We start from the raw sequence: 12,676 nt of genomic DNA on the forward strand, positions 1-12,676 counted from the left end.
AACACTCTCTCATTCCTTCCAAACTTTTCCATGCACACTTCCACATTTGTCCAGAACTCTTCTCTCACTCTTCTAGCACGATCTTGCGTTGGCGCATACACACACACAATCACCCACATTTGTATTCCAACTTTCAATTTTACCCACACAATCCTTGACCCAACTGATCCATACTGTCTTATGCTCTTCTTCCATCTTTTACTCACAACTATACACACTCCTTCCTTTGCCCTCTCATTCTCATCTACTCCTGCACATATACCCCATCCATACTCCCATTCTCTCACACTTTCTCCTCTCCATTTTGTTTCAGTTATTCCACATACATCCACTTTCGCAACCTCAAGCACCTGGACAATCTCTCTCTCTTTCACCTCATCATTCGCTCCTCTTACATTCCATGTACTCATTACCAAGTCCTTTGTCCGGTCCTGGGTCGTCATTGTTTGGTCAGTCCTTGTCCGAGGCTTCTTGTTTGTGTTTTTTAGTTAGTTGTTTTCCGGGGAGGGGCACTAACCCTCCGCCAACCCTTTTAGTTGCCTTTTACGACAAGACAATACATAATAAATTAGGTAGTTCCAGGTGAATGTAAATATCACTTAGGCTTCTCCCTTCCCTCCTTATATGTATATTTATTATGAAAATAGATTATACGGCATATTTCAAGGGGAAATAAACAGCGAAAAATAGCGAACGAGTGCACGTGAGGTGTTGTCAGGTGATAATTAGCCAATTCCAGGTGTATGGCACTATCACTTACCTTATTTCTTTTTTTATATAGTATTTAGCATAGGAATAGGGCATTGGCCTTATTTCAATGGATGAAATCAGTGGAAAATTCCAGGGCAAATTTACTTAGTGTCGAATACAGTGTGGTGGCCTGCAATAATTAGGTAGTTCCAGGTGAATGTAAATATCAATTAGGCTTCTCCCATCCTTTCTTATATATATTTTTATTACGAAAATAGATTATATGGCATATTTCAAGGGGAAATAAACAGCGAAAATTAGCGAACGAGTGCACGTGAGGTGTTGTCAGGTGATAATTAGCCAGTTCTAGGTGTATGGCACTCTCACTTACCTTATTTCTTTCTTGTATATGTTATTTGGTATAAGAATAGGGCATAGGGCTTATTTCAATGGATGAAATCAGTGAAAAATTCCAGGGAAGGTTTACTTAGTGTAGCACGGCCGGGCAGGCGAGAGGATAGGGTAATGGAGGGGAGGTAGGGAGGGGAGTCAAGAACGGGGAGAAATGGCTAAATTGTCAACAATGGATGGGAGTACAGATGAGATTAGGAGTGCTGACTAGTGTTGGACATTGGCAGTACTGATAGATGATACAAGCCACCACTTCAAAGCCCGGGCGAATTCAAAATAACACAGAATCACAAAAGTGTCGCCCCGCGGTATGGTCCCTTGCTCCCAAGCGTCACGAAACTGACGCCCCACGGTTAAGGGGTTAATGACCTAGAGCAGATTATACAGCACCCTACCTGTATCCCTGACCGCCTTGGAGAGAGCTCCAACATACTTGACCTCTTCCTTACAACTAATCCTTCTGCTTACACTGTTAATCGTTTCTCTCCGTTGGGCTCCTCTGATCACAACCTTATTACCTTAACCTGTCCTATTGCACTGGTATGGTCTGTGGACCCGCCAAAGAAATGTCGTCTGTGGCACTTAGGAGCTGCGGATTGAGAGGCCCTCAGGCAGTACTCCTTTGATATTCCCTGGAATGATTATTGCTTCCTTGGCCAGGAACCATCTGAGTGTGCCTTGCGCATTACAGAGGTTATTCTCTCAGGTATGGAAGCATACATTCCTTTCTCATATCCTTTGATTAACGCAAGAAAGCCTTGGTTTAATCACGCTTGTTCTAATGCTGTCCGCAGTAAGGAGAGGAAAGGTACCGGAGCCAGCCCACCCCTGAATCACATCTTTTTTATGTTTCTGCCCAGAATCATGCTAAGTCTGTTCTTCGCTCTGCTAAAAATAATTTAATCCGTACTAACTGCTCTCAACTCTCCAACTCGAATTCTTCGTGCTCCTTCTGACACCTTGCCAAAAGCTTTTTTAACAACTTTACCTCATCATCCTTCCCTCCTCTTTTCTACTCTGATGGTTCTGTAGCTATTTCTATTGATAAAGCAGATCTCTTCGCTCAGATTTTCTCCTCCAATTCCACCTTGGACGATTCCGGTGCTCTTCCTCCATCACTTTCCCCCTCTGACTTCCTCATGGATGACATTAAAATTTCTTCAGCTGATGTATTTTATGCCATCAGAGGCCTCAGTACTAACAAGGCATATGGGCCTGATGGAGTCCCTCCTGTTGTCCTCAAGAACTGTGCTTCTCTGCTTACACCCTGCCTAGGTAAACTCCTTCGCCTTTGTCTATCCACTTGTACCTTTCATTCTTGCTGGAAGTTTGCTCTCATTCAACTAGTCCCAAAGAAGGGTGACCATTCCCAACCCTCTGACCATCGTCCAATTGCTTTAACATCCTGTATCTCAAAAGTTTTCGAGTCAGTTCTTAATAGAAAAATTTTAAAGCATCTTTCCTATCACAACCTTCTTTCCAATCGTCAGTACAGTTTCTGTCAAGGACGCTTCACTGGCAGTCTTCTCACCTACCTTTCAGACTCCTGGTCATCCTCCTTTCGGGACTTTGGCGAAAGCTTTGCCATTGCACTTGACATCTCAAAGGCTTTCGATCGAGTCTGACATAAATCTTTAATTTCCAGACTGCCCTCTTACAGTTTCTATCCTTCTCTTTGTGCCTTCATCTATAGCTTCCTTTCTGGTCGTTCTATAGCCTCTGTTGTAGACAGCCATCGTTTTTCTCCTAGATCTATCAACAGTGGTGTTCCTCAGTGGTCTGTCCTATCACCAATTCTCTTCCTTTTATTCATCAATGACCTTCTGAGGTATACATCTAACCCTATCCACTCATACGCTGATGACTCCACCCTTCACCTTTCCATTCGGTTCCCGCAACGTCCATCTCAGCAGTTACTTCGACAAACAAGGGATGAGGCTGTGACATACCTAATGTCTGACATGGCTCATATCTCTATCTATCTATCTGTATACCTTGGCTTATTCCCCCAAGGAAAGGGAGGCAGCCGAGACAGGACGACACACTCCCCATTTACTCATCCATTCAAACACATTCATTCACATCTTAGCCCCAAAGGGGAGAACGGACAGATCCTCACCGCACCACACCGCACAAGGGTCAACTGCGCAACGCAATAAGTGACATCCACAGCAGGGCCCTACAGCAGAGCTGGTTTACCCCTGCCATATCATAACAGACCCATCCCCTTACCTGCACCTGACCTGACTAGCTGATCAGACCAAAAATGCGGGAGAATATCTCCTCAGGGCTGCATCATCACTTATTCATTCACAATTTCTCTCCATTTATTTCTGTCATGCACAGCCACTCTTCCTTGCTCAACAGACATCCCTCTCACATCCAGCGCTCTCTTCACACTGTCCATCCATCCTATTCGTGGTTTCCTCTCAGCCTTACACCTCTCACATCAGATCTAGTTATCTTTTTCACCATTCGCTCATTATCCATTCTCTCCATATGCCCAAACCATCGCAACACCCTCTGCTCAACTCTACCAGCCATCTCCCGAACAACTCCAGTTCTCCTTCGCACTTCATCATTTCGCACTCGATCCATACGCGTCACTCCACAGGTACTCCTCAGACACCTCATCTCCATTACATTCAAACTTTTCCTCTCTGCTACACCCATATTCCATGTTTCAGCCCCATGTAACGCAGTCGGTACCACAGCACCATCATACAGCTTTCTCTTTACATCCATTCTAAGCGAATGACGTCTAAACACTTTTTTCATTCCTCCCAGCACCTTTCCTACTTCATTTATTCTAAACTTCACTTCTGCATCTATTCTTCCATCCACAGCAACATGTGACCCTGGATATTTAAAACACTCTACCTCCTCAAGCAACTTGCCATTCAAAACTATATTCATCCCCCTATCATCTGCCAACCTCATACACTTCATCACTTTACTCTTATTCTCATTTACTTTCAATTTCCTCCTTTCACACAGCCTTCCAAACTCCTCTACCAACTGTCTTAATCTCTCCTCTGAATCAGCCACCAGTGCAGTATCATCTGCAAACAGCAGCTGCTTCAGATTCCACTCTCCACCATTGACATTCACCAGACTCAGACCTCCACCTAAAACTCTTGCATTCACCTCCCTTACAACACCGTCCATGTAAATATTAAACAACCAAGACGACATCACACATCCCTGTCACAGACCCACTGTGACTGGGGTAAAAATAAACTTGTTGTTTTTAATGCATCAGAGACAGTTCTTACACCTATCAACCTGACAAAGTCTTCCACAGGTGTACACACTAATGTTTAATAATATTCAGTTTAATCCTGCATCATCCTTGAACATGCTTGGGGTTTCTTTCACTCAGGACTTATCTTGGAAAGATTATATTACATCTCTTGTGAAATCTGCTTCCAAGAGATTGGGTGTGCTAAGCCGACTCCATTTCTTCTTCACCCCTGCACAATTGTTGACTCTATACAAGGGTTTTATCCGCTCCTTTGTAGAGTACAACTCTCGTGTGGAGAGGTTCCCCATATACGGCTCTTCTCAACAGGGTGGAGTCAAAAGCTCTTTGTCTCATTAACTCTCCTCCTCTTACTGGCTCCCTTCAATCTCTGTCTCTCCGCTGCACTGTTGCATCTTTATCTCTTTTCTATCGCCACTTCAATGGTCACTGCTCCTCTGACTGTCTGCTTGCATTCCTCCACCTCGACGACGGGCGCATAGCAACTGTCTAGCAGCAAATGCTCATCCCTTTTCTGTTCAACTCTCTAATGCAAGAGTTAACCGTTACTCTCAGTCCTTCATTTATGTAACAGGTCAGCTTTGGATCTCTCTCCCTCTGTCTGCATTTCCTGCTGCCTATGATCTCCAGTCTTTCAAACAGTGTGTCCAGGCATCTCGAAATGATCGGATCTTGAATTTGGCTCTCTCTTGTGTTTTGTTTTTCTTTTGGAAGGAACAGTTATTGCGGGCTTGTGGCCTTTGGTTCCTTCTTCCTAGCATTAAAAAAAAAAGCACACCTTTCTTATATGTCTGTCTGTATGTGATACATATCTTGTATATTGTCCCTATAGATTTTGTGCAGTATTCTGAGTACTCATGAATATGTCATTTTCTTGGCTCATTAAAAACTTGTGTAGTTCTTGACTCATTGAACACTCCTGTACAGTCATTGTTCACCTAATGCAGTAAAAGTCTTTTAATCCAACCACCAATAATCCAAATATCCCAGTACCCAGAATTTTTCGAGGCAGCAGGTAATTTTAAGTGCAGTAATAAATTTAAGTGTATTGAGTGAAAATGAAGTGAATTACATTAACTTAGTTGAATGAATTGAGTGAAACCTAAGTGAAGTAAGTGGATTTTTTCTCTGGGCTTTATCTGGGCTTTATCAATGGATTTGTCTCGCTTGGACTTGCTCTTGGACTTGGATGTACCTGCCTGCAACTATTCAGCTACATTTCTATGGATTTCTGGTGAGCAAAGCATAATCCGTGTCATTTTGAGTGTTTATTTAATGATTGTGTACAGTACATATTTCTAATGTTTTCAGATGTCCTTCTCAGTAGTCAGGAAAAACCAATACAGGCAGACCCCGAGATACAATACTCCTAGATGTGATACCCCGGCATAGCGATGGGAGTAAAAATGCCACCCTACCCCACTGAATGATGGCCAGACCCTGGTGTAACAATCGGTTTTGTTTATTGAACCAATTTTGATGATGTTTTAGACGTAAGTTTTATGTTTAGGTTGATTTATAAACTGTTTTTAGACTTAGATTAATGTAATTTAGTTATAGGTGGGGTGAACATTGTCATTTTGGGGTACAGTTTACCAAGCTTGATTTTTTTCTAGACTTATTTTTGATAATTTTCAGATTTTATTTTTGGGTTTCTGTGATTTATATACTGCTCTTAGTTTGGCGTGTTTTAAAGCTATTTGGGAGTTTAGGTTAGCTCGGAACTTGTTTTTGGACTCATTTGGGTGGGTTTAGGACTTGATTGGGGGGGGGGAACCCAAGGCTCAAAAATGCATCCCTATACTTTACATGTCAAATCTATCCTGAGATACAATACCCCGCCTAGTGATGGGTATTTACTTAACCCGTACCGCACTGGGGAAAAAAAAAAAAAAAACTTATACCCCCTACACCATCCAATTTTGATTTTTTTTTTTGGCTAAATGGGCTAAATCAATATAAGATCCCTGGCACTAATAAAAGTAATCACTAAAGCCAGATAGTTGGTTGAATTGAGTCAAATTTGTGCCACTCTACCTGTGAAATCTTCGAGGTTACTGAGAGAGCAGAGCATCTGTGAGTTTGTGAACTGATTTTGGATTTTTTTTGTGGGTAAATGGGCTTAATACAACAATATAAGATCCTTGGCACTAATAAAAGTAATCACCAAAGTCAGAGGGTAGGTTGAATTGAGTCCGGTTGGTGCCACGCGACCTCTGAAATCTTCAACATTACAGACAGAGCTGAGTAGCTGTGAGCCTGTGAAGACTCACTCTCCTCTCTTGCTCCTATATCAGTGTTGTAAACATTGCGGAGAAATGTCTGAAGTTAGCGAGATACGATATTGCCTTCCCTTTTACTTAGGTTGCTTTCAGTGACTTCCCAATGTTGCAGGATGTAGATCTACGTCACTGGCGTTTTTGAAGGATACGTAGATCTACGTCGCTGGCATGGTACAGGTTACCCAATTGCATCGTTAAACTGGGGTATGCGTATAGTTCAAAAGAACCTCGGTCCCCTGCCATTTGGATTACAGGACTTTTACTGTATCTAAGTAAGAAGTGTTCAGGCAGAATGTAACTTCAAGTGAAGCAAAGTAATGCACAGTGTTTTTGATGCATGGTAGAGTCATAAGCATGAACACCACCAGACAAAGCTTGGCCAAAAAACATCGTTACTCAGAATAGGGCTCCATAGAAAAGGTGTTAGTCATTTGCAGAATTTAACAGAAAACAGACTTACAGTTATTTATGTTAAACAAGTAAGACAATATTGAAGCAGGAATAACTGTACACCCATACCCTGTTATCTGGCACATTGATAACTGGTGCTTCGCAGGACCAAACACAAGATACAGGGGAGCATTCCCACAATCCGAACAGTTTGAATGTACGTCACCTCGCTAGTCCGACACCCCACTTCTCCAGTCTGACATCCCATCCGTCCCTAGGTTTGAAACGAGTTTCTTCCGGTCTTCCTGTCCTCCCTCCATCCCATCTTTTCTCCCCCTCCCCCTGTCCCTCCTTCATCCCCTCTCTTTTCTCCCTCCCCCTCTCCCTACTCCATCCCCTCTCTTCTCCCCCTGCCCCCATCCCTCCTCCATCCCCTTTCTTCTCCCCCTCCCCCTGTCCCTCCTCCATCCTCCACCACACTCAGCACTGCCAGGCATGACTCCCTCCCTGTCCCCTTGCCCTCCCCCACCCCCGGTTGTCTCCCTCTCCAACCCCCCACCCTCCCCCACCCCTGCTTGTCTCCTGTGTGTGTGTGTGTGTGTGTGTGTGTGGTGTGTGTGTGGTGTGTGTGTGTGTGTGTGTGTGTGTGTGTGTGTGTGTGTAAAAGTGAGTGAGAGTGATGAGTGAGTGAATGAGTGAGAGAATGGTGAGTGATTGAGTGAGTGAGTGGTGAGTGAGTGAGAGTGAGTGGGTGGGTGAGTGATACGAGGGGGAGGAGTAGTAGGGCTGTTTGACACTCTTGTCTCTCTGTCCCCCCACCTTCCCCCACCCCTGCTTGGTGCACTTCCAGCTGCCTGCCTGGCCGTTTAGTTGCCCTGAAGCACCTAAACACCACACATCCCACCACCCTGCCCTCCTGCATGTGATGCTTGATTTGCCATTTATTAGCAGTAGTATTGTTTATGAGGATAATAACATTACCTATGGTGTTTCTGTCAGTCTCTTTTGAATGAGTAAGGTATATAAGAATTTAGGTTTGGGTCTGGAATGCATTTCTGGCTTTTCTTCAGTATCTTATGGGGAAAATTGCCTCGATATCTGAGATACTGAATGAGCACTTCCACTGGTACATGGCACTGGCGGATATCCGGGTATGGGTGTACCACATGAGGTCTGTTCAGAAAGTGTCTGACCTTATGCTCTAAAAAAATAAATAGCTAACCAGTTGAGCTAGGACACTAATGCCCCTCTAAGTAGACCCTTTTTGACTTGACACACATAGCCCAGCTTTCTTTTCACTGCATGAATCATTTTTCAGAGTTGGTTTTCGGTATCTCCTGCAGGTGCTTTGTCATATTCGTTGTGATTTTTTCTCTCGTCTGAAAATTGGGAACCCTTCAGCATAGTTTTGAGCTTGGTGAATTACCGAAAGTTGCATGGAGCCATGTCTGGTGAGTAAAGAGCCTGCCGGACCTGCGGGATGTTGTGCTTGGCCAAAAATTCCTGCATCAATTGAGAAGAATGGGCAGGGGCATTGTCACTGTGCAACTTCCAACTTGCTTCCTTTCAAAAGTCTGGTCTCTTATGCCAAACTGCATCGCGAAGATGACGGATAACGTCAAGATACGTAGTTACGCACAGTACGCAAGTTTATGGGTGGCAGAGGAGGTAGCTTAGTAGGAATTCGCGTACTGTGAATACATAAACTTATGGGAAAAATTACATATGGATGGCCCCCCCCTTCATGGGTGACACTTGAGACTCCTTTCGGACCTAAGTATTGTTCTGTACAGAGAAACTATCTAAGACATATTACCTAAGGTAAAGTAAACCAACAAGATTATGGCTTTACTAAATCAACAAGGATATGGCTTAACTAAACCAACAAGAATATGGCTGCTCACCTTAACCCAAGAGGACAACAGGCTTGATGGACGTAAGAAGGGGATCTGAGGCAGGGTGAAGCACCTAGCATGCACCTCCTGCACCACCCGCCACACCACCCGACACACCACCTTCCTCACCACTCTCGTCACCAGCACTTTCGATACTTTCGTCACCATTCTCATCACCAGCACTTTCGACACTTTCACTAGCTAATGCACTCATTTCGTTCATAAACCTTTCAGAGTCTATTACTGACACCTCAGACATTGCATCATCCTCTTGATCCTCCCCAGGAAATGTCTCTTCTGATGTTGAAGGGAGTGATTCCTCACTTTCTTGAGGCAGCAGGTAACGGGTGATGAGGGTTTGCTTCCTTCTGTTAACCTCCTGGTTGTGCCTGTCTGTATAGTATTGGAAGGTTCTGTCCAGTGAAGTCATCACTTCCTCCACTCGCAACTGACAGTGTTCGATGTCCTTGAATTCTTCCTTGATTTTATCTAGGGCACACAGTACCCGGCTGATCTCCATCATCAACAAGTCTCCACTCTCCACCACTGGTGGTGCTTGCTGTTCTGCTGCGGTCTCCTGCTCTCAATCCTCCTGCCCTGAGCCCCGAATTTGGGCCACTCTTCACTGCCATCTCGCCTATTATGGGTTCAGTTCGTGTATTATTAAAAAATATACTAAAATTCAATAAAAAATAGGTCCTTTCGTACAATGAGATTCGTGTACTGTGAGCTCGCGTACTATGTGTTCCTACTGTAGTAATGTTTGTTGACAGTCTGACCTTTGTTGTGTATTCGCGATGCACCACTGTCAAGATGCGAGTGTATTTCACCTTGCTGCAGACTTGGGCTTTTTTTGGCTGAAACGACCCCTCATGCTTCCACTGGGACGACTGTGCTTTGGTTTCTGGGCCATACCCGTACACCGAAGTCTCATCTCCAGTGATAACAGTCATTAGAAAGTCTGGATTGCAATTTGCACACTCCAACACATATTGTGCAAAGTTCATCCGAGAGAAGAGATCATAGCGAATGCAATGAAGCACCTGTAGGAGATACTGAAACTTTGAAAAATGTTTCAGGCAGTGGAAAGAACGCTGGGCTACATGTGTCAAGTCAGAAGGGGCCTACTTTGAGGGGGATTAGTGTCCTAGTTCAACAGGTTAGTTAGTTATTTTTTTAGAGTCTAAGGTTGGATGCTTTCTGAACAGGCCTCTTCATTAATATGCCTACACCATATGACATGTGCTAGTGATCTATCTTGTCTTTTGTTCTTTCATTTTTTTTTTTTTTTTTTTTTTTTTTTTTTTGCTAGCGGGAAGAGTGATCAACAGAGAGGTTGTAACATAGAGGAGGGAATGGGAAGGCTTGATAGGTCTTACCTATATATTGTTTGACACCTTAGTCAGTGTATGATTATTATTGATTGCCACAGTTGCACAGGTTCTTCCCTTGGCTGTGTAAAGTTTCCTTGACTTTATTAATTTTGTTGGCATTTGCCAGAATTAAATAACATACAACGTTCATGAATTGCTGCCCAAGAATTTAAATGTTTATTAAAACATTGAAAGCAGCAGTATTATGAACAGTGTAACTGCTGAATGAAAAATATTGTTGCGTGTTTAGATACATTCAATAAGTGCATTGTTCTTATATAATGGGTAGTATGCCACTCTGTATATATGTACAGGTGCAACAGGACCTACAGTGTGACTCTTGATTTACTTCCATCTGACACTAGAACCACAGCACTTAGGAGAATCAGCCTGAAAGTTCCCAAGCCAGTGCAGTTCTTTTAAGGTTATGAAGCCAAGTTAGCTGCCTCTCAGATGGTAACCAATGTCTGAGGCCCAGATGAAAAAGTAATTTATGAAGCTTGATATATTGTATTAACTTCTCACGTTTTAAGCCCTGGGAGTCCCAGGCAAAATTAAGACAAACCAGAACCCATCCTTGAAAACTAAAAACCACATAAGTCCTCTTTAAAATTCCTTAATAAAATAGATAATAAGACAACATTGCCAGTCTCACCAAAAAGTATCCCAATGCCTTGCAGGGAAATGCCACTTGGGAAAGAAAAGGAAGTACAAATGAAGGAGGGGGTTGCCTGGAATAGTACACACACAACTACAGTATGGAAGAATATCATTAGCGCCTCTCTGTGGATGGAGATGGAGATCAGCAAACCCTGCACAGCATGAGGAAAGACTGTAACTGATGTAGTGGTAAATACTCTGTTGGTCTCAGTGGGTTAGGTCACAGTTACATCATGCCACAGTAGTAGTAGTATTAGTAGTAGTTGTTCTCTTGGCAGTCTGGCCGAACTGCCCCGAGTCCCCAAGGAAAGCCACGGCCGAGACCGAGCTTTCTTACAGAGCTCTCAAGGAGTGTATGTGGCGTAGGCGATTGTGTGCAATGCAGTCTTCCATAATGTGCTTAATTGTATGGATTGCCGTGTTACAACCTGGACAGGCATCAGCGATGGAATCATTTAGGCTCTTCTGATAACTTAAGAGGGCTGGATGATGTGCACATCTCAGCCTGGCCAGATGGACCCTGTCCTCACGAGGGAGATGGGATTCAGAAGGGTGGATATCAGGAGGCTGTGCATGCGGCTGTGTCTTGTCTTTAAGTGACTGAATGGAGCGGCGAGTGATTTGAGCATGGTTTTACTTCTGGAAGCTGGTCAGAGGCAGGCGAGGGGGAAGAGATGACAGTATTTGTGTATGATATCATGTGCTGGGTGTTGTTTTGATGTTCCTTGGTGTATGTTGACTTGCTGCCATGTAGTGTAGTGGATGTTTTGAGTTTGTGGAGGCTGCAGTGAGAATTTAGGTGTCTCTCATGTCTAGATGATCCTTGACTTTGAGGACTTTGGTTTCTTGATGTAGTTGGTCTGTGGGTGTAGTAGTTGTGCAGCCTGTGATTATTTTTAAGGCCTTTTTCTGTATGGTCTGTAGAATGTCATACTGTGTTAAGGTTAGGAGCCCAAGCAGGGCTTTCATAATTCGTCACTGAACGTACATCGTACATATTGTTTGTATACTATGGTGATTGTTTCTTTGTTGTGTCCAAATGTTGTATGGGCAAGTGACTTCAAGGCAATGAGTCTTGGTGTTAATTTATCTTTAATGTTTGTGATGTGTTGTTTAAATGACATTGATGTATTGTACGTTACACCAAGGATTTTGGGGGAGTGTGTGTGTGCTAGGGAAGTGTTGTTGATGGTGAGGCGTGGAATGTGACTGTGTTTTGCTGTCCAGTTTGTGGGAAGGGTCGCTATAGATTTGGCTGGGGCTATTTTGAACCTGTTTGTGGTGAACTATTTATGTAGTGTGTTGAGTTCAAGTGGGAGGATGTGTGCAGCTGTGTTTTCGTTTTCATGTGTTCACGCCACAGTTAACATAAGTTCATTAGGTTGTGCCTGGGTGGCATATCTCTTCTTTCTTTGCAGATCGTGGACACAGCGTATAACCATATATCTCTGAAACAAGAGGAGATAGCCACCAGACCAAGCTCAGTGGACCTAACCATGGAGCAGTGCAAATTTGATCTAACCGTAGTCAAACTGTCACCTAATCTAATTAAGCCCATATTTATTAAACTTTCAAATTTCCTCATACTGTATTATAGAAGGTCTGGATCCCCATCTTAGTCTCTGAAGAGGTGGCAGTGTTGTGTGATCATTTGTAAACACACAGGGTTATATTTCCAGTTGGCATCAAGGATTTCACAGTGGCTTGTCCTCA

The 12,676-nt window shown here is 43.5% G+C and overlaps 1 protein-coding gene across 1 annotated transcript in view; it reads left to right on the top strand.

Moving 5' to 3' along the window:
* LOC145399245 (potassium channel subfamily T member 2-like) overlaps positions 1-12,676 on the top strand; it is a 340,618-nt gene that overhangs the window by 167,334 nt on the left and 160,608 nt on the right. The window lies entirely within an intron of this gene.

Source organism: Coenobita brevimanus, chromosome 48 (assembly GCF_032717465.1).
Source record: "Coenobita brevimanus isolate Jiangsu-jjx chromosome 48, ASM3271746v2, whole genome shotgun sequence".
In the NCBI taxonomy this organism is placed as follows: domain Eukaryota; kingdom Metazoa; phylum Arthropoda; class Malacostraca; order Decapoda; family Coenobitidae; genus Coenobita; species Coenobita brevimanus.